Source organism: Lolium rigidum, chromosome 7 (genome assembly GCF_022539505.1).
Source record: "Lolium rigidum isolate FL_2022 chromosome 7, APGP_CSIRO_Lrig_0.1, whole genome shotgun sequence".
Taxonomy (NCBI): Eukaryota; Viridiplantae; Streptophyta; class Magnoliopsida; order Poales; family Poaceae; genus Lolium; species Lolium rigidum.
The window spans coordinates 172,385,517-172,391,403 of NC_061514.1; positions in this window are offsets into that span (position 1 = coordinate 172,385,517).

Below are 5,887 nucleotides of genomic sequence, written 5' to 3' on the forward strand. Positions count from 1 at the left end.
CGGGGTGCTCAGCTTTGCCCGGACTTGCTCCAGCCGGGATGGTGGTGGTGGCGCTTTTGGGCCCGAGCCGGAGGCGTTGGGGTCGACGTTGCGCTCCAGGTTGGGGCCGCGGGTGCGCGGGTTCTTGGAGGGTAGCTCCTCGCCAGCCATCATGACTTGCACGACGGCGGGGCTGACGGGAGCGCTGCTGCCGGCTCGCGGAGGAGGGCCGGCGCAGCGCAGCACCTGCCGCGGGTAGCGCGGCGGTGCGACGGGGGCGACGTAGACGTCGTGGCCGCCGAAGGAGATGACGCTGCCGCCGGCGGGGAAGGGCCGGTCGGCGAAGCAGCCCGAGCATTGTCGCCGACGCAGCCGAGGGAGCCGAATCTCCGGATCAAGCCTCGAAGCGACTCGCTCGCCGGTGGTGATGGTGAGGCCCGTCCGGATGAAGACACCGGCCGAGGATGCTGAAGGCCCCACGGTGGGCGCCAAATGTCGTGGTCTGATCACGGCATATGCCATAGGGTGGCTAATCGAAGGGGCTCCTGAGAGATCTCACGGCGGTATCCGGAAGCGGGTATGGGCACGAGCGACACGGCGACGTACCCAGGTTCGAGGCCCTCCGGTGGAGGTAAAACCTCTACTCCTGCTAGAGTGTATATGATATCACACGGTACAATGGTGCTCCTAGAGCCGTGTCCGGCCGGCCCCGAGAGGCTAAGGGAGACGAAGGTCTCTCTCACGAGGCAGCGCTCGTAGGTAGGTGAAAGCAATAAGTGATCGATCGTCCCCGCACGAGAGGGGGTAGTGCGGCTTATATAGGCACCGGCACTTTACATATAAGACCCTATAGTCTACTAGCCGGCTTGGCCGGCTTCGGCTTCCGCTCCTTCCCGAGGCGGTGACGTCGGGAGCCGTTGAGGCGTCATGGCCTCGTCCCATCCGGCCGCCCGTGGTCGGCGGTATGGAGAGGAGGTGTCTCTCGTCACCGTCGGCCACCGTAGCCTCGTACGGCGCGTCGTAAGCCATGATGGCCTGTCCGGCGCGTGGCACTATTGCTCCACGCGTGCCCCGCGCTTACGGGAGATGAAGTCGGCGTGGACTTTGGGAACCCGGATCACCAACCCGGTTCCTTCCGAGTGCAAGACTCGCCAGCCTCGAGTCGGTCCGAGGTACGGACCCCCGCCGGATATGGCTTGTAGAAGCCGGCCCAGCTACAGCATTGGCGGCCGTAGCCAGGCCGACTAGGACCTAGAGCCAGCCGGCTTCCGGACCAGCCGGCCACGGCGCCAGCCGGCTGCTCCTCAGCCGGCCTTTGCCGCGAGCCGGCCAGTGGTCAGCCGGCCGCTCCGCGTCCATTGCCCTACCCGGGGTCTTCCCCCCGACATAGAGGACCAAAAGTACTAGACAATAACTAATAGAACCTGCAACTTTACAAAAAGGACCCCAAAACATATAGAAGAAAATCAATCGAGTCCTTCTCGACCGCACATCAGATCTCTGCTCCGCATCCTTTCCGAGCAACTCCGTCGCCGGGGACGCACCACTTGGGACGGTGTCGTCGGTAGTCGCCGGGACGAAGGAGAAGAAGGGCCTCAGCAACGGCATATTGGCTCGAGAAGGGCCGCCGAAAGGCCAAGATGTGCACGGGCAAGACGGATGACGCCGTCGTATGCCCCGAGCTTGTGAACTTTAGCAGCTTGACTTCCCCATTGGCCAGATCTGAAGCACTGACCAAAGCAAGCCTCACCGTTAGCGCCATCACATTGATGGCACCAGATCGGGGTTTGGCCGGCAAGATCCGCCAGATTCACCACAGGCCAGATCTGAAGCCGATGACGAGATCCCCGACTCCATTGCGCCATTCTCGCTCATGGGAAACACCGGATCTAAGCTTACAACAACACTAACTCCCTCGGATCCAAATTAGCTGACTCAAATTTGCTTATCTAAATATGGATGTATCCACACATGTTTTTACTCTAGATACATACACGTCTAAGGAAAGTTGAATCAATTAATTTAGTTCGGAGGGTGTACAATATACAGAGAGAAGTCGGCCTCGTCTCCGCCGGCGAGGCCGCCGGAGAGAAGGGGGAGAGGAGCCGGGGAGTGGGAAAGACTCGAGGGAGAAAGAGAAGAGGAAGAAATGAGAGCTCCCTGGGGAAGAACATTATTTTTGTCGTTCTGCTCGTAGCTTGAAACTGAAAATTTCGGCCGCGCGCCAAATCATCCCGCCGCATCCATTCGAAAATCTCGTGACCAGTTTTACCCTTTTAACCCTGGTCCGGAAGCTACAACCCACCGACCATGGAGGGCTCATTTGGTAACAATGAAATATCTTGCCTAGATCCCGAACCCTCCCCACAGGCCCACACCCACCCACCAACCATTCGCCCCATTAGCTCAAAAATACTCTCACACGCCAAAGCTCTGACTCTCTACAGTACTAGATCTGCTTCGCCGCCGGCATACTCCTCCACAGCGTAGCCTTGATCGTGTTGGCTGTCCACCCACCCGATCCGCTCCCCCGCCGCCCTCGTCACCGACGGATCTGCTTCACCGCCGACCTCGCCACCGACGGATCTGCTTCACCGCCGACTTCGCCACCGACGGATCTGCTCACCGCCGACCTCGCCACCGACTACCTCGGCGCAGCGGCTGTATCAACTTCACCGAATCCCTTGCCGCCCAACCGGATCTCGCTTCACTAACGCCCGCTTCTACCGAAACAAGGTCGATTCATCGTCTCCCGCGTTCGCCGCCGCTGGAATGCAAGTTGCCGCCCCCGTCCCCCCCGCCGCAGCTTGGTTAGTACGCCGGCCCGTTCGATCGCGGTGTTTCTTTAGCCATGTTTTGTGTAGTTATTTGCAGATCTCATATGCCGTTAACTTTCTTGATGTGTTGCTTCGCATGAAGTTTGTTTAAATATTGTACAAGTACAAAAGCATTATCCGGTCGCTACCATCCCGTTCATTCTATCGACACCCGTGTGCATCCACATATTTATAGCCTTATACCCATTCATTTGTCTGCCAACTCGTTTTTGTACCGCATGCTATTGTCGCACCGCTTTTATAGTCATGCTATGGGCATTTCCAATCTGCTTGTTCTTATACCACGTCATTAGCTCACCGCTAGCCGCTAGCCGTTTTCTCGTGTCCGCTATTCTCACACTCGCTTTTGTAATCATGCTATGTGCATTTCCAATCTGCTTTCTATTATACCTCGTCTTTAGCTTATATAGTTATTGTTGCGTGCATGTCCGGTCTTTGTATTATCATAGACTCGGCTTGTCAATGTTATTTTTCCTAGGGATTGATCATGCGAACCACTTATTAGAACATCCAACATTAACAGCGGGGACGCTAGGGAAGGTTGGAATCTGAGTTCTTGGTTGGTAATTTTGGCAGCTTACTTCCGTTATTATCTATAACCTATATGCATTGTTCCTTATGCAAGAGATTAACACTTGGAACCCCGCCATAGCAATGCCATTCATGCTTTACTATGTTTCTGCCTATTTGATATGCTTGTCTTGGAGAAACTGCGAAGGTGATTTGAACCCGACATTTGGTCATTCTTAATGCCAGCTTTACTTTATGTGGAAAACCTTGGCATTACCCTACTCTAAATCTGAATGTCCGAAATTCGTATCTCATGCAAAGCAACATCTAGTTGGTTTTAATCTGATATCTGGTAAATATTGGCTTATTCATTTGGCAGCTCAAGTTTTTTGTTATTTGAAACCAGCTGACTTGGTCTTAAATGTGATATCTAAACACAGATTAAGGACAATGGAGCAGGAGGATTAGCATTTCACTTGATGGCTGAACCTAAAATGACAGGCATGTTGACCACGACTAGTGCACGCAAGAGAAGGACCCGCAGCGAACCAGTATGTACTTAGTACATGCATCTTATCTTATCTTGTGCTTATTTTTGCAACATGCCGTTATCTCGATCTCTACATTGCGTAATACATGTTTGAATAGTTAATTGTTGTAACTATGTTTGCAATGTTACCGAATGCAGCTTTAATGAAGCAGTCATCATTAGAAGATAGTCGCCAAAAAAGGATCTGTAGCGACCCCGTGCAACATTATGATGTAAGTTTGTGCTTAGTACAAGTTCCATACATTGTCTTATTTATGCAACTTGTTATTATCTTATATCTACATTGCATAATAAATGTTTGCATAGTTCATCGTTTAACTCTTTTTGCATTATTATCGTAATGCAGCTTTGATGAAGCAATCTTCATTAGAAGTGAGGCCCACAAAAACTTCTGATATTTCTTCTGATGCATCTTCTCATAGCCGTCAACTTAGACCATTGCTTTCATCAAACAGTAAATATCTCAAGGCTGTACTTTATAAAAGACATGGTATTGCTGCTTTAAGATCTGTAGCCGATATGTTGACAAAGAGTACACAAGATTCAATCAAGGCGATTGCCAAATGTCAACGTGTTATTGATGATGCTAATAGAAGTCCTCAATGATTCTATGTAATTTTTTTATTTGGGCACATGAATTGCCTTGTAATTTTCCTACTTTTTTTATTTGTGTATGTAATTGTGTGTATCATTGATATCGATTTTAGGCTCATGAAATTTAATGCATGTTGACTAGTCAAACAAGTAGGGCACTACAACGCATTGGGCCGGCCCACTTACGTAGTGTGGGACCCACTTTCATTTTGGGCCGGCCCACTTCTTTAGTAGGCCGGCCCTGCTACACGATAGTGGGATCCACATGCTAATTGGGCCGGCCCACTATCTTGTTGGGCCAGCCCATTTGGTATATGGTGGTCCCACATGGTAAATGGGCCGCCCTTTAACAGAAGGTGGGACCCACATGTGCTTTTGGCCCGGCCCACTATCTTGTTGGGCCGGCCCACTTGCTATATGGTGGACCCCACATACTAAATGGGCCGGCCCTTTAACGAGAAGGTGGGACCCACATGGGTTTTTGGCCCGCCCACTATCTTGTTGGGCCGGCCCACTTGCTATATGGTGGACCCCACATACTAAATGGGCCGGCCTTTTAACAGGAAGGTGGGACCCACTCGTGCTTTTGGCCCGGCCCACTATCTTGTTGGGCCGGCCCACTTGCTATATGGTGGACCCCACACACCAAATGGGCCGGCCCTTTAACAGAAAGTGGGACCCACCGTGTTTTTGGCCCGGCCCACTATCTTGTTGGGCCGGCCCACTTGCTATATGGTGGACCCCACATACTAAATGGGCCGACCCTTTAACCGGAAAGTGGGACCCACTCGTGTTTTTGGGCCGGCCCTTTAACAGAATGTGGGACCCACCCGTGTTTCGGCCCGGCCCACTTGCTTCTTGGGCCGCCCGCAGGCCGTAAGGTGGACCCCACATGTTAAATGGGCCGGCCCATTTAAGTTTTGACCAGTCAACCTTAGAGGTTAGGCCCGGCCCACGTAACTAATGGGCCAGCCCAGCTATATAGTTGACCGGTCAAACTATGTCAACCGACCCGCCCGCTTAAGACGTGGCGGTGCCTCGTGTGGGCCTACCATCTACCACGGGGTTTCAGCCGGTTAACGCCGTTAACCGCGCTAACGGCGTCCGCCACGTGTCGGCTTGCATGACGTCGCAGTCAACGGGCTCCCGGAAACACTTGCGCAACGGTCCGATTTTCCGTGGCGGAAGGGCGCCCAAGCGCGACGGACCGAAAAAACGTCGTTGGACTTTGCCTGACGCAGTTTCCACAACAGAACCCATATCGTCGGGTTAGGCCCATGGGCGACGAAAAATACCCCTTAGCGGACGATTTTGAGACGTTGTCTATCAGAACTTTTCTTGTAGTGATTACAAGGATGAGCAAATTGCATCATCATATTCTTAAAAGAATTATATTACTTATCATGACCAATCAACA